Source organism: Chanodichthys erythropterus, chromosome 15 (genome assembly GCF_024489055.1).
Source record: "Chanodichthys erythropterus isolate Z2021 chromosome 15, ASM2448905v1, whole genome shotgun sequence".
Classification (NCBI taxonomy): domain Eukaryota; kingdom Metazoa; phylum Chordata; class Actinopteri; order Cypriniformes; family Xenocyprididae; genus Chanodichthys; species Chanodichthys erythropterus.
The window spans coordinates 13,654,519-13,675,278 of record NC_090235.1 but is presented as its reverse complement, the minus strand read 5'-3'; positions in this window follow the sequence as shown (position 1 = coordinate 13,675,278).

The following is a 20,760-nucleotide window of genomic DNA, read 5'->3' as shown; positions in this document are numbered from 1 at the left end:
CATTTAGAGCCCAATCTCTGAGTTAGATTTATGTTATTGATTACAGCAGCACTGTGATTCTACAGCAGAAGATCAGCTTCATCAATATAATATAAAGGATTTCACATGATAAAAAAAATATTTCTCTTAGGCACACACAGACATCAAGAATCAGCCTGTGAATCTCAATGACGGTGACAAGCAACATATTCTGATCAACAGATCAACTCTGAACATTAGAAAACAAGCTACTAAAAAGTCGCATAAACAGAACAAAATAAAATATGAGAATAAAGGAAATTACTAAGACAATTAAGCTCATAATTTATTCATGAAGCAATGCATGATGGGAGCCATAGATGAATTTTGATTGGTGGCTCCCAGAATGCACTGCAACATGCTTTTTGATGGTCACCACTGTTGAGATTCACGGGCTGATTCTTGATGTCTGTGTGTGCCTAAAATGAATACTTTTTTTTTGTTCAACACACCTTTTCTGAAATCATTTGAATCATATTGTAAAAGCTGATCTTGTGCTGTAGAATCACAGTTCTGCTGTAATCAATAATGTAAATCTGATTCAGAGATTGGGCTCTAGATGAGTTCAGTGATTCAGGTCAAATAATGATTACGTGAAAACATAACCATCACCTGATCATTTCTCTTTACTTGTCTGGCTGTTATGACTGAGTTAACAGCCCAAACAAACTCTAATATTAATAAGGCAAGGGTCAAGAGCCCAACTAAAGCAAACACTCATCTCCACGATGGTGGCTTAAAAATTGTGATTTTTCTCCTTTGGTGATTCTGCGTGTTCGTCTATATCGGATGTCCAGAAGACGTCAAAAAAAGACGTCATAAAAACTTTCATTCTGGCCCCTCAGTGGACGTCTTTTCAACCTGAGACAAGACCTCAAAAAGACGTCTTCTGGACGTAATTTGCTCAGTGGGGGTAGGAGTGCTGTTATCACACGGCTTTCAGCCAATCAGATTCGAGAACCAGACAGAACTGTTGTATAAATCGCATTAGGCTATATATTGCATAATGGTATATTCCCATATATATTTGTTCCATAAGGGGAGCCATTCATAGAACAAAAACAATCCCTGAAAACTGATAAAAGAACACATATCACACAGACACTTGATATTTAATCTTATTAGATGATTAGTTAATTGCATCTGATAGATTATAATTTCAATAAAAACATTGTTTGGACTGAGTTTTTGTTCCATTTACACTGTTCTGACCAGCAGTCGTCACCAGCGTGTGGCATCTTGAATGCTTCGAAACAATGAATCATTTCCTAAGCAATTGATTCGAAGCTTTGAAAAGTGTAATTTCTCCCATCGCTTAGCTAAGAGATTCTCACTGCATCAGCAGCTACACAGTTACTGTCTTTAAATAAAGCAACATGCAGCATAACATCAGTGTTTCTCAGCTCATCACTGACTGAAGCACAGGCTCTACTCTCTTAAAATGCTGGGTTGTTTCAACCCAAATTGGGTCAAATATGGACAAACCCAACTGTTGGGTTAAAATTTTAATTTAAAAATTTGCACTGCCAGAAACCCTTTAAATACCAACAGAACATTAACACCAACAGATCACTTTATCATCTCTACTGATCAGTCATTGAATTCTCATAACTTTTTTCTGTTAACTTTCACTAAAACTTCAGTGAAATTTAATAAATTTGACTGTTAAGTTTTACAGTATATTGGTGTTTTTTTTTCTTGATTTTACAGTAATCTACTGGCAGCAGGGTTGCCAGTAAATGACTGTTTTTCTACAGTTTTGTTGCCGTAAATTAATTTACAGGTGATTACTGTAAAATTTTCCACCCTAGGGCTTTTCACACTGCACTTAACCCTGGGTTATCATCGTTCTAAACACTGCTTTTAACCCTGGGTAAAGGAACATTTGAAAACTCCTGCCAGGGTGAAGATTTTCAGAAACTCCTGTTGAAGTGTTGTCATGTAGATGGTGAAATCAGAGATTTTGACTTGTGACACACTGTTATCTCCTTTGTTTGACATCAGATTGTGCGCCGCTACACAGCAAAAACTGCAGTGTTAAATTAACTCTCCTGGGAGTACATGTGAGACCATACTCAAGAGTGTTAAAGTGGTAATATAAGAGTGTTAAATTAACACTGAAGCGGTGTTAAAGTTAATGAGTTAATTAAGTGATTAATTGAGTGATGATTGACCATTATTGAAGACACCTGATGATAACAAGCAGAATCACCAAAGGAGAAAATCACAATTTTTAAGCCACCATCGTGGAGATGAGGGTTTGCTTTAGTCGGGCTCTTGACCCTTGACTTTTTAAAATAAAATTTTGTTTGGGCTGTTTTAACTGAGTTATAACATCCAGACAAACAAATGGAAAAGATAATCAGGTGGTGTTGGTTATGTTTTCACATAATCATTATTTGGGCTGAATCTCTGAGTTAGATTCACATTATTGATTACAGCAGCACTGTGATTCTACAGAAGATCAGCTTTATCAATATAATCTGAAGGATTTCACAAAAGTTGTTCTGATTTAAAAAAAAAAAAAGAAAGCTTTTTCATTTAGAGACACAGACATCAAGAATCAGTCTGTGAATCTCAACAGTGGTGAGAATAATAAAGCATGTTGCAGTGCATTCTGGGAGCCACCAATCAAAATTCATCCATGGCTCCCATCATGCATTGCTGCATGAATAAATTATGAGCTGAATTGTCTTAGTAATTTCTTTTATTCTCATATTTTATTTTGTTCTGTTTATGTGACTTTTTAGTAGCTTGTTTTCTAATGTTCAGAGTTGATCTGTTGATCAGAATATGTTGCTATGTTAACTCAGTTAAAACAACCCAAATAAAATTTGATTTTAAAAAGTCAAGGGTCAAGAGCCCAACTAAAGCAAACCCTCATCTCCACGATGGTGGCTTAAAAATTGTGATTTTCTCCTTTGGTGATTCTGCTTGTTATCATCAGGTGTCTTCAATAATGCTCAATCATCACTGTTAATCACTTAATTAACTCATTAACTTTAACACCGCTTCAGTGTTCATTTAACACTCTTATTTTAACACTTTAACACTCTTGAGTATGGTCTCACATGTACTCCCAGGAGAGTTAATTTAACACTACAGTTTTTGCTGTGCACCTCCTTTGTTTACGTGAGTCGAGTGCAATGACGGACGTAGCCAAATTTTGCTGCTAATTGCTGCGTCACATTACAGAGGCTGCATCCTCCCGAATTCGCATTTGTCAGTGAGGCGGTCTCATTTAAGAAAAGTAACTGTTAGATTGCAAAGTAAGAAAGAAATTGCAGCATTTTACACCTCACAAGAAATAACCTTCCATTTTATTATGGTTACTTTTCTTAAATAAGACATCCTTGATGATGTATGCAGCCTACAAATGCGACCGCAAATAACTGTGCTTACAGGGCTTTGATTGGCCAACATGGCTTTACGCTTAGGGTTATATCGCCACCTGTTGGTTTGGTATGCTCTTGGCAGCGTGTTTTTGCATTTTCATGTTTTTTTAAACCGTGCTTGTGGGGACGAGATTTTTTTTTTTAAACGAAAGAGGAAAGCTCAGTTCATAAAAATACCCATGCACGTGTGGACTAGGCCAAACACTGAAGCAGTGTTTAAGTTAATGAGATAATTTAGTGATTAATTAAGTGATTATTGAGCATTAGTGATGAACACCTGCTGTTAACAAGAACAGAATCACTGAAGGAAAAGAAACAAGAACTACAACTGACTTCAGCCACAGCCTTTAAACATGTCATTCACAAAAAAAGTTTGAACTATGATATCATTTTGACACACACAGACATCAAGAATCAGCTTATGAATTTCAACAATGGTGACAATCAATAAAATGGATCGACTCTGAACATCACAAACACGCTAAGTCAACAAAAGCTAAAATAAAAGCAAATAGTAAAATGTAGAGAAAATAACAGGACAATTCAGCAGCATAATTTATTCACAAAAGAAATAGGTTTATGGAAGGGTTGAAGTACTTCATTTATGCAATATTATTGGGTGTTTTTTCTTCCCTCCTATTTCCTCATCCTTTCAATGCTTAACATAGTCCAGTCGGTGGCAGTAGTCCATCAGAAGTTGGTTTGATAACCACAAAAGTAAACAGAAACTAAACAGAGTTATTTCAGGAAGATCATTTCCTTCTTCACACACACTAACCAGTTGACATGTCATCATTTACGGTAACTTGTAAAAAATGTAAGTATTTATTTATATATAGCCTATCATGGTTGTATTCCTTGTGCAATCTGTTTATTTCTGACTATTTCTGAATGTCAAAAACTGAACTAGTCAAACAAAAGTCTTGCTAAAGTGCTAGTAAATGAGTCAGCATTTTTTTCTTTTGCTGAATTTACTTGTAGTCTGAATATTATGATTTTTATTATGATTAAGACTGTTTAATATTTGTTTAGAAAGTGATGAATTATTACTGCAGGGAGAGCATTAATTAGAGACAGACCAAATTTCTAAAACCTACTATTTATGTCTATTGAGGCTTTCAATTCAGTTAATATATTAGGATTTAATTAACCTTCATCTGAGGTTTAACTGCAATTTCATCTATTTAAACAAGTTTTATTTATTCTTTTTATTTAAAACGTTTATTATCAACCAGCTTTTTAGTTGATGTATAAAATTGAAATTACAAATTATAAATGGTGTCTATAAGCTACAGAATATGTGGAGGACTGAATCGATGCAGGACTTAGGCCTAATGTTCTTAATATTCTGGAATAGCGACAGTAAATGTGTTTATAACGTAGGCCTATATGTTTTTGCTTCGAATCATAATTTGAAACTAAATAATTGGATCTGAAGTCATTGCATTAATTATTACAGTAAATGCTTGAAAGTTTCATTATAATTAATAATATTTGTTTTATTTGGAGTTGGGTTTAATTATTATTATTAATATTATTTTCATGAAAAACAAATAGTTCTGTTGTTTTCCATACATGAAAATGCAGGCTGATCACTGACAGTCAAGGTCAGTTGTTTATGCTTGGGTCATTATAAAACAGCCATTTCGTTTTACATCAGGTGGACTAATTATGATGCTAATCATGGTGCTCATGCTGCTGAAGATTTTTACATTTGGAAGTGAGTACTATATTAGTGTACTATATTAATGTATTTAATGTCAGGATTCTTTTTAATAAAACATTCAATTTTAATATCCTCAGGTTCTGCTCCTCTTCAGAAGAGGTCCAGCAATTGCCAATGTTCTCTGTCTTGTGATGAAGCAGATGAGATACTGAAGCAACATAAGAGTGTTGAAGTGCTTGTAGAACATGGAACAGTAACAGATATTAATGGAATTTATAATGTCTCCAGTTTGCTGAAAGATGGAAGATGTTCTTTGGACATGCCGGGATGTTTAAAGTTGGAGACAGAATATATGTTATACATATTTAATGGAAACAAAAAAAATAAGCCACTCTATAAAAAGGAAAAGCCAAAGCTTGGTAAGGTTGATCTAAGCAATACTTTAATTAACCCTTTAACTGCCCGCTCAACCAAATGGTTGAGCACATTTTGAGTCACTATATTTTGAACAGAGGTGGGTAATCCAGGGGTCAGAGAGTAAAAGTCCTGCCATATTTTTATTCCACCCACTGAAGCATTAATGAGATAAATAAGTGATTAATTGAGTGATGATTGAGCATTATTGAAGACACCTGATGATAACAAGCAGAATCACTGAAGGAGAAAATCACAATTTTTAAGTTACCATCATCGAGGTCAGGGTTTGTTTTAGTTGAGCTCTTGACCCTTGACCTTTTAATATTAGATTTTGTTTGGGCAGTTTTAACTGCCTTAAAACCAACCAGACAAGCAAAGTTAAAAGATGATGGTGTTTGTTATGTTTTCACCTAGTCATTATTTGTTCTGAATCACTGAACTCATTTAGAGCCCAATCTCTGAGTTAGATTTACATTATTGATTACAGCAGCACTTTGATTCTACAGCACAAGATCAGCTTTTGCAATACAGAATTTTTTTTTTAAAGTTGTTCTTTTCACAAAAAAACAAAAAAAAAGCTATTTTAGGCACACACAGACATCAAGAATCAGCCTGTGAATCTCAACAACAGTGACAAGCAACATATTCTGATAAACAGATCAACTCTGAACATTAGAAAACAAGCTACTAAAAAGTCACAGAAAAACAGCAAAATTTTAATAGTGAGAATAAAGAAAATTACTAAGACAATTCAGATCATAATTTATTCATGCAGCAATGCATGCTGGGAGCCATGGATGAATTTTGATTGGTGGCACCCAGAATGCACTGCAACATGCTTTATTATTCTCACCACTGTTGAGATTCACAGACTGATTCTTTACGTCTGTGTGTTTAAATCAGGTTTGTTTGTTTTTTTTTTTTAAACAGAACTTTAAAAAAAAAAAATTGTATTGATAAAACTGATCTTCTGCTGTACAATCACAGTGCTGCTGTAATCAATAATGTAAATCTAACTCAGAGATTGGGCTCTAAATGAGTTCAGATCAAATAAGGATTATGTAAAAACATAACCAACAACAGCATCTTTTAACTTTGCTTGTCTGGTTGGTTTTAATGCAGTTAAAACTGCCCAAACAAAATCTAATATTAAAAAGTCAAGGGTCAAGAGCTCAACTAAAACAAACCCTGACCTCGATGATGGTAACTTAAAAATTGTGATTTTCTCCTTCAGTGATTCTGCTTGTTATCATCAGGTGTCTTCAATAATGCTCAATCATCACTCAATTAATCACTTATTTATCTCATTAATGCTTCAGTGGGTGGAATAAAAATATGGCAGGACTTTTACTCTCTGACCCCTGGATTACCCACCTCTGTTCAAAATATAGTGACTCAAAATGTGCTCAACCATTTGGTTGAGCGGGCAGTTAAAGGGTTAAATGTCAATACTGAAAAAAGACCATGTATCATAAAAGTAGTCCATGTAAAAGATGAGCAGAATCTTCATGGCCTAAAGTCATAAGATAGCTTTGTGTGAGGAACAGAAGGTCAGTATTAACTGTCAGTCTTCCTCTCTGCCATTGCTTTCAAATAAAATTCACATCATATGTGAAAACCAGTCATGGTATTTTGAATAGCTTGACTGGGATTGAAGACTGATTAAATCGTCATGAAGCTGAAGCACAGAATGAAGAAATTGAGAATTGATTGAGATTGAGTTGTTTAGATTAATCAAAGGATTTATTTTGTCTATTTGTGTGATACATCTGATAGTTATGTTATTTTACTTCAAGTAATGGGGTCTAGTGTTGATATCGATTTCACAAAAACAGGCTACTAAACAGGCTAAAATGAAAGATGAATGGAAGAAATTTGACCACACCTTTATCCACCTGACAGTTGCGGTAAGTCCTCAACACAGCAAAAGTCGAGGGGATGTTCGGGGTCAGTTTCTTCTAGTGGCCCTCGTTGGACCAGCCTGGTGAAGGCTTCCAGTCAATATTCTATGCAGTTAGCTGGGGTTAGAGAGGTACCTGTAGCTTCCCACTGAGCAAATTACGTCCAGAAGACGTCTTTTTGAGGTCTTGTCTCAGGTTGAAAAGACGTCCACTGAGGGGCCAGAATGAAAGTTTTTATTACGTGTTTTTTTGACGTCTTCTGGACATCCGATATAGACGAACACGCAGAATCACCAAAGGAGAAAAATCACAATTTTTAAGCCACCATCGTGGAGATGAGTGTTTGCTTTAGTTGGGCTCTTGACCCTTGCCTTATTAATATTAGAGTTTGTTTGGGCTGTTAACTGAGTCATAACAGCCAGACAAGTAAAGAGAAATGATCAGGTGATGGTTATGTTTTCATTTAGTAACTCATTTAGAGCCCAATCTCTGAGTTAGATTTACATTATTGACTACAGCAGAACTGTGATTCTACAGCAGAAGATCAGCTTTATCAATATAATATAAAGGATTTCACATGATAAAAAACCTTTTCGCTTAGGCACACACAGACATCAAGAATCAGCCTGTGAATCTCAACGATGGTGACAAGCAACATATTCTGATCAACAGATCAACTCTGAACATTAGAAAACAAGCTACTAAAAAGTCGCATAAACGGAACAAAATAAAATATGAGAATAAAGGAAATTACTAAGACAATTAAGCTCATAATTTATTCATGCAGCAATGCATGATGGGAGCCATGGATGAATTTTGATTGGTGGCTCCCAGAATGCACTGCAACATGCTTTTTGATGGTCACCACTGTTGAGATTCACAGGCTGATTCTTGATGTCTGTGTGTGCCTAAAATGAATACTTTTTTTTTGTTCAACACACCTTTTCTGAAATCATTTGAATTATATTGATAAAGCTGATCTTGTGCTGTAGAATCACAGTTCTGCTGTAATCAATAATGTAAATCTGATTCAGAGATTGGGCTCTAGATGAGTTCAGTGATTCAGGTCAAATAATGATTATGTGAAAACAAAATCAACACCTGATCATTTCTCTTTACTTGTCTGGTTGTTATGACTCAGTTAACTGCCCAAACAAACTAATATTAATAAGGCAAGGGTCAAGAGCCCAACTAAAGCAAACACTCATCTCCACGATGGTGGCTTAAAAATTGTGATTCTGCATGTTCGTCTGTATCGGATGTCCAGAAGACGTCAAAAAAAGACGTCATAAAAACTTTCATTCTGGCCCCTCAGTGGACGTCTTTTCAACCTGAGACAAGACCTCAAAAAGACGTCTTCTGGACGTAATTTGCTCAGTGGGTTCATTTATATTTGATGCTCATTTATTCTGTATCCATTTTGTATCTTTTAAATTTTGTAATGAGTCTATCAAGTCTCAAGTGGGGGATTGGTGCATCCAAAATGGTCTCAATATTCACCAGGCTGGTCCGACGAGGGCCACTAAAAGAACCCGACCCCGAACATCCCCTCGACTTTTGCTGCATTGAGGACTTACCGCAACTGTCAGGTGGATAAAGGTGTGGTCAAATTTCTTCTATTCATCTTTCATTTTAGCCTGTTTTAGTATTAATAGTCAAATTAATCTAGCAAATTGAATTGTGAAATCGATATCAACACTCTGAATTCTGATACAGAATTTTCATTTTTTTGAGTGAACTATTCCTTTAAATTTATTTTAAAAATGTAATTCTATCACATACTGAATAACTAATTCTATTGCTCACACTCTCAAATTTCCCACAGTTTGTGCTCCAGAGAAATCACCAGAAGACTTCAGAATTCAGAGTAAGTGAACTATAGAAGGCTCGATTCTTAAGCTACACACTCCATATATTTATTTAAAAAGAGAACATTTTCTTACAACATTGAGAAATAAGCAGGAATTCATGCAAAGATATGTTTTCTGCTTGTGTTTATTTCAATCCCCAGATGGTGCTGCCATGAACTCATCCAACAAACTCCTGATTCTGCTGATTATTTGCTTTTTTGTTTTGGTTTTTTTTAAATTCCAGCCAAAATATGGTGCCATGTTCATCACTCAGCACTGATCTGACACAATCATTTTGAACCTCAGACCAGCACAATACTCACTACAGAACTTACTACTGGACTTTTCAGAGTTTTCAGCGATTAGGGTTGGGTGTTCTTCTTAGTGCAGTCTACTGTAAGCTCTTGCACAGTCACACTTTTGGTGCTCACACAGGTTCGTTTGACGTCAGAGTTCAGTTCGTTTCGATGAACCATGAGTCCACTTAAAAATTAAAAACGTGTTCTCGGTATGGATTATATCAATATATAGTAATAAATTGTATTGTACAGTAATCAAATTATTTAAAAAATATATATATTTTAATTTTATTTTGCAATAATCAGCTACTTTAAATGAATAATTTTATATTTCTTCATTGTTTTTAATTGGATATCATTTTAGTCAGCTCATTCACGGCAGCTATGAATGCAAGTGCCATTCTGTGTTGATGCTTAGAAACAAAGAATTAAAACCAGTCGAACTCTGTTTCGAACCAGTGTGAAAGTACCTGAATATTTTTATTCCAAATAATTTTGTATTTTCCTATATGCTCATGTTGCACTACTACTCACTTTTTGCACTACCATAGGTAGATTTTTCTGAAGGAATAGTCTGAATGTGAAATTATGGGCTTTTATTTACTGTATAAAATTAAAAATGAATTAGGTGTGTATCTGCCTTGCTGTTTTATTTATTTTTTTATCTTTTGAACTATACATCTCCCAGCCAGCAGAGCCATGTGGGGCCCAAATGGGTTTGACCTGGGCTATCTAACTGGGACCCAGCCAGTTTTGCACCCAGTTTCCATGTAGGCCCCACATGGGTTAGCCCAGATGAACTGAACACTGCTCAGTGTGCACACTACAGGCTGTTAAATGAAACACAGAAACATGCTGGAGTTAATGAGATAATTAGGTGATAACGAGCAGAATCACTGAAGGACAGAGAAACAACAAGAACTACGACTTCAGCCACAGCCTTCGATGAAATCAACTGAAGATAAAAGACATTAAATCTCTGAAGATCTGATTAAACATCTCCACGAACAGCTTTACCAGCTTCACTTATTACTAACCAGACTGACTTTATTACTGACATTAATCTACAAAAGTTGTTATTGAGAATTACCAGAGGTTTAGATGTTGATGATTTGTTGAAAATACGTTTGGTTTGATGTCACCGTGATCGAGGTCAGCGCTTACTTCTGTTAGGCAGTTTGACTCTTAACTACAACTTTTAATTTTTTCTCTGGCTGTTTGTTATGGCAAGAAAAACAAGAGACAATGTGGTCGGCTGCTAAATGATAAAAATATAGTCATCATTTAGTGGCTTAATTCACTGATCTAATGACTGAGTTTTTTATGAGCAAAATGTGTTTAAATTTGTGCTGGATCTTTTCTTGAATTACAACAATAAAAATGTTTTAATCAGAAAATTTGAAAAACACATTGTTCACTAAACACTTCAAACCTCCTGCAAGATTCACTTACACAGACATCAAGAATCAGCGTATGATTCTCAACAATGGTGACATGCTTCATGCTGCAATGCATTCTGGGAGCCATGGATAAGTTTCATATGATGCACCCAGAATGCATTGCACCATTGAAGCATGTCACCATTGTTGAGAATCATACGCTGATTCTTGATGTCTGTGTGCGAGTAAAACTCACAGGAGCCCAAAATATGTAAATGGTGTGTTATAAATCGTTTGATGTTCTGATTAAATTCTATTATTCTCTTGCTGTAAAATCATAGCAATAAAACAGAATTAATAACATACTACCCGTATAAACCTCCCACATAATATCAATGAGTTAAGCCAATATATGATGATTATATTCTTATTATCAATCAGCTTACAGCATCTGATTATATGTTCTCTTGCTGTTCTCGCCATAACAAACAGACACAGCTGTTAAGAGAAAAACTAATGTTAAAAAGTCAAGAGCCTGACTAAAGCACACACTGATCGCCACAATGGTAACATCAAATCAAACTATTACTTTCAAATAAGTAATCAACATCTAAGCCTCTTCTTAACCCTTTAACTGCCCGCTCAACCAAATGGTTGAGCACATTTTGAGTCACTATATTTTGAACAGAGGTGGGTAATCCAGGGGTCAGAGAGTAAAAGTCCTGCCATATTTTTATTCCACCCACTGAAGCATTAATGAGATAAATAAGTGATTAATTGAGTGATGATTGAGCATTATTGAAGACACCTGATGATAACAAGCAGAATCACCAAAGGAGAAAATCACAATTTTTAAGTTACCATCATCGAGGTCAGGGTTTGTTTTAGTTGAGCTCTTGACCCTTGACTTTTTAATATTAGATTTTGTTTGGGCAGTTTTAACTGCATTAAAACCAACCAGACAAGCAAAGTTAAAAGATGCTGCTGTTGGTTATGTTTTTACATAGTCCTTATTTGATCTGAACTCATTTAGAGCCCAATCTCTGAGTTAGATTTACATTATTGATTACAGCAGCACTGTGATTGTACAGCAGAAGATCAGTTTTATCAATACAAATTTTTTTTTTAAAGTTCTGCTTAAAAAAAACCCAAACAAACCTCATTTAAACACACAGACGTAAAGAATCAGTCTGTGAATCTCAACAGTGGTGGCCATCATAAAGCATGTTGCAATGCATTCTGGGTGCCACCAATCAAAATTCATCCATGCCTCCCAGCATGCATTGCTGCATGAATAAATTATGATCTGAATTGTCTTAGTAATTTTCTTTATTCTCACTATTAAAATTTTGCTGTTTTTCTGTGACTTTTTAGTAGCTTGTTTTCTAATGTTCAGAGTTGATCTGTTTATCAGAATTTGTTGCTTGTCACCGTTGTTGAGATTCACAGGCTGATTCTTGATGTCTGTGTGTGCCTAAAATAGCTTTTTTTTTTGTGAAAAGAACAACTTTAAAAAAAAAAAAAAAATCTGTATTGCAAAAGCTGATCTTGTGCTGTAGAATCAAAGTGCTGCTGTAATCAATAATGTAAATCTAACTCAGAGATTGGGCTCTAAATGAGTTCAGTGATTCAGAACAAATAATGACTAGATGAAAACATAACAAACACCATCATCTTTTAACTTTGCTTGTCTGGTTGGTTTTAAGGCAGTTAAAACTGCCCAAACAAAATCTAATATTAAAAAGTCAAGGGTCAAGAGCTCAACTAAAACAAACCCTGACCTCGATGATGGTAACTTAAAAATTGTGATTTTCTCCTTCAGTGATTCTGCTTGTTATCATCAGGTGTCTTCAATAATGCTCAATCATCACTCAATTAATCACTTATTTATCTCATTAATGCTTCAGTGGGTGGAATAAAAATATGGCAGGACTTTTACTCTCTGACCCCTGGATTACCCACCTCTGTTCAAAATATAGTGACTCAAAATGTGCTCAACCATTTGGTTGAGCGGGCAGTTAAAGGGTTAATTCTTAATACGAACTTCTGTAGATGTCTGACAGAAATCAAGTCAGTCTGGTTAGTAATAAGTGAAGTTAATGTTGTTTGTGGAGTTGTTTAATCAGATCTTGAGAGATGTAATGTATTTTATCTTCAGTTGATTTCATCCAAGGCTGTGGCTGGAAGTAGTTCTTGTGTTTCTCTTTCCTTCAGTGATTCTGCTTGTTAACAGCAGGTGTTCTTCACTAATACAAAATCATTATTCAATCACTTAATTATCTCATTACCTCCAACACTGATTAAGTGTTACATTTAACAGCCTGTAGTGTGCACACTAAGCAGTGTTCATTTCATCTGGGCTAATCCATGTGGGGCCTACATGGAAACTGGGTGCAAAACTGGCTGGGTCCCAGTTAGATAGCCCAGGTCAAACCCATTTGGGCCCCACATGGCTGGGCTGGGGCCGTATTCACAAAACATTTTATCTTACCACTAAGAGTTCTCCTAAATAGCAGTAAAAGTTCTTAGCTAAGAGTTTTCTCTTAAAACCTATTCACAAAGCTGCTGAGACAAACTTTTACTAAGGAATAGACTGAAGTCTTAAGCTAAGAGTAAGGGTGGGGTTGACCTCGTTGCTATGGAGTAAACACACAGTGATTGGCTGATGGGGGAGGAGTCAGCGATTTAATCACAGAAATATTGTAGAATGAGGTGTCATGTTTGGATCGGAATATATACACATGTAGACAAGAGCCGACTCGCCTATAGTTACTTTGACAGTTTTCTGCATCCCTCCGCCACTATATTCCTCACTCTCGGCTGGGGATACGGGGAGAACTTTGGGTTTGGGCTAAATTCCAAGCTTGGAGCCCTCAATCCCCTTGGACAGCACACCAAATACGCTTATATATATATATATATATATATATATATATATATATATATATATATATATATATATATATATATTATATATATACTCTATTCAATCATTTATAAGTGTGAACTCATGAAAACCACTGCCACAGGTAATCAGACAATATTTTATTTGTTAAAGATTTATTTTTGGCGTCTCATTGCAGATTCAAATCTATAAATCAAAATGTATTGCATTTATAAAGAAAAAGTTCAGCACCCAAGGCTCAGTCACTATTGTCTCAATGGTGTTCAGTGTCTTTGGGTGGATTAGGACTGTTTGTGATTTGCTCTTAGTGATTTAGGAGTCCTCGACTAATGTGTCACAGATTTAGGAGTTAGTTTTAGTGCTAAAATGCTTTGTGAAATACTCTTAGAGCAAAAATTTAGGAGTCCTACAATTAGGACTGACACGCATTATTTTTAAGAGTTTCTCCTAAATCTGCAAGTTAGGAGCTACTTTTAGCCTTAAGATGTTTTGTGAATACGACCCCTGGTCATATTATATCCAGGGGTGTATTATTAGCCAGGCTGTTACTGAAAATAAGAACATGTTCTTAATGACTTGCCTGGTTAAATAAAGGTTAAATAAAATAAATAAAATTTATTGTTTTCTCTCTCTCTCTCTCTCTCTCGTATACCTTTTCCTTGTGTGCTCCATTTTCTTGTTGCCACTCCTCCTTTCACTCAACAGGTTTGTACCACCTGGAGTCAGTTCCCTGCTCTGATTGGCTCTGTTGAGGAGTGCTGGGGCCGTATTCACAAAACATTTTATCTTACCACTAAGAGTTCTCCTAAATAGCAGTAAAAGTTCTTAGTTAAGAGTTTTCGGTAACGCTTTAGATTACAGCCCGGAAAGTACTGCGTAATTACAACAAATTTACAGCATAACTTTCAATAATTATAGTGTAACTATACAGTAAGTATGTGTAAGTATAGGGGAACAATATGTGAAGTATTGGGAATAAAGGGGTAACAACCAGGAAAATAACAAATTATTTATACTGTAAATATTTTATAACTAATGGGTACGTATGACATATAACTAAGGGGTAAGTATGACATTACGGGCCGTAAATTAAAGTGGAGCTTGTTACGCTCTTATTTCATGTAGTTACAGGGTAAGTAATTAATAAAAAATAAATAAATAAATAAAAAACGTCACTTGAAAAACTTTATTTGAAAAACAACTTATTTCAAAACAGATTTTTGGCTTCCTCCTCCTTTTGTTCCTCTTTTTTTCTTTCCACTGATGAATCTTAAGAGGGAATCCCATTTGCTATTCTGTATTTAAAAAATACAGAACACCCGGAAATGTGCTCACCGTTTACTCATCTTTTACCCTCATGCCATCTGAGATGTATACGACTTTCCTTCTTAAGATGAACATAAAAAGGTTTTTAGGAAAAAATAAATAATCTGGGAACGCTTTATAATGCAAGCTCACGTGTTCCTAAAAGTCGAAGCATCAAACAGCAATAACTACAGTAATCCATACGACCCCAATGGATGAATCAATGTCTTCTGAAGTGAAATGATACGTATTTGTAAGAAAAATACCAAATATTTGAATATTTTTTAAAACTTTCGACCAGCTGTCTTCTGCGTGTGCACGCGAGGGTTGAGAGTTCATGCTTGACGTAACTTGAAGCGTGACGTAAGCGTGCCGAGAAACTCACGCAGATGTTGGATGCCGTCAGTTTTTTTTTTAATTATTATTATTATTATTTTAGTAATGCTCACGACAAAATACACAGAATAACAGATAATGAGAATGAGAAACAAACAAGACAGAATAACAGAGACGGCAGTTCTCGCGCGAATTTCACATGAATCTCCCGCGAGAACGTCATGAAAGCTTCACGTTGCTCTCATTTCAATGTGCTTCATCGAACGCGAAGTCGACTCTCATGCAGGCGCTGGTGACAGTTGGTCGGAAGCGAAAAGATGAATAGCCTAAACCATGAGAAAATTTCGGGGTGTACTGTATTTTCTTATAATACAGAATAGCAACGGGATTCCTTCTTAAGATTCATCAGCTGAGAAACAAGAGCAGGAGGAAGCCAAGCGAGAAACAACAACAACCAAAAAACGGACAAAACTTGTTACTTTCTGTCAGGACTTTAGAGTTTGAAATGAAAATTTGATTTAAAAAAAATGAATAATAAGTGTTGTAGACCTGTTTTTAATAAAGTTGTTTTTCAAATAAAGGTTTCGGAGTCAGTGATATCAGATTGTTTGCATTTTATTAATTACTTACCCTGTAACTACATGAAACAAGAGGGTAACAAGCTCCACTTTAATTTACGGCCCGTAATGTCATACTTACCCCTTAGTTATATGTCATAAGTACCCCTTAGTTATAAAATATTTACAGTATAAATAATTTGTTATTTTCCTGGTTGTTACCCTTTTATTCCCAATACTTCACATATTGTTCCCCTATACTTACACATACTTACTGTATAGTTACACTATAATTATTGAAAGTTATGCTGTAAATTCGTTGTAATTACGCAGTACTTTCTGGGCTGTAATCTAAAGCGTTACCGAGTTTTCTTTTAAAACCTATTCACAAAGCTGCTGAGACAAACTTTTACTAAGGAATAGACTGAAGTCTTAAGCTAAGAGTGAGGGCGGGGCTGACCTCGTTGCTATGGAGTAAACACACAGTGATTGGCTGATGGGGAGGAGTCAGCGATTTAATCATAGAAATATTGTAGAATGAGGTGTCATGTTTCCATATTAAAATAAAGGTTTTAAAATACAAATGTTGCCCTATTCAAATAAATATTTTTTAATAAAAATGTTGCCATAGTCAAAATAAAATGTTACCATATTGTTGCCATAAAGGTTTTAAAATGTAGACTAAGTGTCACTAATTAAACTAATTACACAGTTAATTGTCCACCTCTTGGGTGTCTGCATCTCAACAGAATGCAGAATTCAAGCGACAAATTATGTTTCATAAACAAAGCTTAGGAGAAACGCATTCAAACTGTCTATCTAATCAGCTCGAGAGGAGGAATATATACACAGATGAGAGCCGACTCGCCTGTAGTTAGGCCTACTTCAACAGTTTTCTGCATCCCTCCTCCACCCTGCTCCTCACTCTCGGCTGGGGATACGGGGAGAACTTTGGGCTAAATTCCAAGCTCAGAGCCCTAGATCCCCTTGGACAGCACACCAAATACGCTTATATATATATATATATATATATATATATATATATATATATATATATATATATATATATATATATATATATTTTTTTTTTTTTTTTTTTTTTTCTTCTCTATTCAATCATTTGTAAGTGTGAACTCATGAAAACCACTGCCACAGGTAATCAGACAATATTTATTTATTTGTTAAAGATTTTTTTTTTTGCCGTCTCATCGTAGATTCAAATCTATAAATCAAAATGTATTGCATTTATGAAGAAAAGGTTCAGCACCCAAGGCTCTATCGCTATTACCTCGATAGTGTTCAGTGTCTTTGAGTGGATTAGGACTGTTTGTGATTTGGTCTTAATGATTTAGGAGTCCTCTTGACTACTCCTAACGTTTCACAGATTTAGGAGCTAGTTTTAGCGCTAAAATGCTTTGTGAAATACTCTTAGAGCAAAAATTTAGGACTTCTAAAATTAGGACTGACACGCCCATTATTTTTAAGAGTTTCTCCTAAATCAGCAAGTTAGGAGCTACTTTTAGCCTTAAGATGTTTTGTGAATACGACCCCTGGAGTTTAAAGGACCTACCTTCACTTGGAGAGAGAATGAGGATTTTTCCTGCACACAGAGATCTCCTGTCTCCAGAGAAAGCTGTTTTTCACTGTAGTTGTTTGTTTAAGTGAGTTGTGGCTCACTTTGAGTGGGGATACATCTTTGCCCAGCCAGCAGAGCCATGTGGGGCCCAAATGGGTTTGACCTGGGCTATCTAACTGGGACCCAGCCAGTTTTGCACCCAGTTTCCATGTAGGCCCCACATGGATTTGCCCAGATGAACTGAACACTGCTCAGTGTGCACACTACAGGCTGTTAAATGAAACACAGAAACATGCTGGAGTTAATGAGATAATTAGGTGATAACGAGCAGAATCACTGAAGGACAGAGAAACAACAAGAACTACGACTTCAGCCACAGCCTTCGATGAAATCAACTGAAGATAAAAGACATTAAATCACTGAAGATCTGATTAAACATCTCCACAAACAGCTTTACCAGCTTCACTTATCACTAACCAGACTGACTTTATCTCTGACATTCATCTACAGAAGTTGTTATTGAGAATTACCAGAGGTTTAGATGTTGATGATTTGTTGAAAATACGTTTGGTTTGATGTCACCGTGATCGAGGTCAGCGCTTACTTCAGTTAGGCAGTTTGACTCTTAACTATAACTTTTAATTTTTTCTCTGGCTGTTTGTTATGGCAAGAAAAACAAGAGACAATGTGGTCGGCTGCTAAATGATAAAAATATAGTCATCATTTAGTGGCTTAATTCACTGATCTAATGACTGAGCTTTTTATGAGCAAAATGTGTTTAAATTTGTGCTGGATCTTTTCTTGAATTACAACAATAAAAATGTTTTAATCAGAAAATTTGAAAAACACATTGTTCACTAAACACTTCAAACCTCCTGCAAGATTCACTTACACAGACATCAAGAATCAGCGTATGATTCTCAACAATGGTGACATGCTTCATGCTGCAATGCATTCTGGGAGCCATGGATAAGTTTCGTATGATGCACCCAGAATGCATTGCAGCATGAATGTCACCATTGTTGAGAATCATACGCTGATTCTTGATGTCTGTGTGCGAGTAAAACTCACAGGAGCCCAAAATATGTAAATGGTGTGTTATAAATCGTTTGATGTTCTGATTAAATTCTATTATTCTCTTGCTGTAGAATCATAACAATAAAACAGAATTAATAACATACTACCCGTATAAACCTCCCACATAATATCAATGAGTTAAGCCAATATATGATGATTATATTCTTATCATCAATCAGCTTACAGCATCTGATTATATGTTCTCTTGCTGTTCTCGCCATAACAAACAGACACAGCTGTTAAGAGAAAAACTAATGTTAAAAAGTCAAGAGCCTGACTAAAGCACACACTGATCGCCACAATGGTAACATCAAATCAAACTATTACTTTCAAATAAGTAATCAACATCTAAGCCTCTTCTTAACCCTTTAACTGCCCGCTCAACCAAATGGTTGAGCACATTTTGAGTCACTATATTTTGAACAGAGGTGGGTAATCCAGGGGTCAGAGAGTAAAAGTCCTGCCATATTTTTATTCCACCCACTGAAGCATTAATGAGATAAATAAGTGATTAATTGAGTGATGATTGAGCATTATTGAAGACACCTGATGATAACAAGCAGAATCACCAAAGGAGAAAATCACAATTTTTAAGTTACCATCATCGAGGTCAGGGTTTGTTTTAGTTGAGCTCTTGACCCTTGACTTTTTAATATTAGATTTTGTTTGGGCAGTTTTAACTGCATTAAAACCAACCAGACAAGCAAAGTTAAAAGATGCTGCTGTTGGTTATGTTTTTACATAGTCCTTATTTGATCTGAACTCATTTAGAGCCCAATCTCTGAGTTAGATTTACATTATTGATTACAGCAGCACTGTGATTGTACAGCAGAAGATCAGTTTTATCAATACAAATTTTTTTTTTAAAGTTCTGCTTAAAAGAAAACCAAACAAACCTCATTTAAACACACAGACGTAAAGAATCAGTCTGTGAATCTCAACAGTGGTGAGAATAATAAAGCATGTTGCAATGCATTCTGGGTGCCACCAATCAAAATTCATCCATGCCTCCCAGCATGCATTGCTGCATGAATAAATTATGATCTGAATTGTCTTAGTAATTTTCTTTATTCTCACTATTAAAATTTTGCTGTTTTTCTGTGACTTTTTAGTAGCTTGTTTTCTAATGTTCAGAGTTGATCTGTTGATCAGAATTTGTTGCTTGTCACCGTTGTTGAGATTCACAGGCTGATTCTTGATGTCTGTGTGTGCCTAAAATAGCTTTTTTTTTTTTTGTGAAAAGAACAACTTTAAAAAAAAAAAAAAATCTGTATTGCAAAAGCTGATCTTGTGCTGTAGAATCAAAGTGCTGCTGTAATCAATAATGTAAATCTAACTCAGAGATTGGGCTCTAAATGAGTTCAGTGATTCAGAACAAATAATGACTAGATGAAAACATAACAAACACCATCATCTTTTAACTTTGCTTGTCTGGTTGGTTTTAAGGCAGTTAAAACTGCCCAAACAAAATCTAATATTAAAAAGTCAAGGGTCAAGAGCTCAACTAAAACAAACCCTGACCTCGATGATGGTAACTTAAAAATTGTGATTTTCTCCTTCAGTGATTCTGCTTGTTATCATCAGGTGTCTTCAATAATGCTCAATCATCACTCAATTAATCACTTATTTATCTCATTAATGCTTCAGTGGGTGGAATAAAAATATGGCAGGACTTTTACTCTCTGACCCCTGGATTACCCACCTCTGTTCAAAATATAGTGACTCAAAATGTGCTCAACCATTTGGTTGAGCGGGCAGTTAAAGGGTTAATTCTTAATACGAACTTCTGTAGATGTCTGACAGAAATCAAGTCAGTCTGGTTAGTAATAAGTGAAGTTAATGTTGTTTGTGGAGTTGTTTAATCAGATCTTGAGAGATGTAATGTATTTTATCTTCAGTTGATTTCATCCAAGGCTGTGGCTGGAAGTAGTTCTTGTGTTTCTCTTTCCTTCAGTGATTATGCTTGTTAACAGCAGGTGTTCTTCACTAATACAAAATCATTATTCAATCACTTAATTATCTCATTACCTCCAACACTGATTAAGTGTTACATTTAACAGCCTGTAGTGTGCACACTAA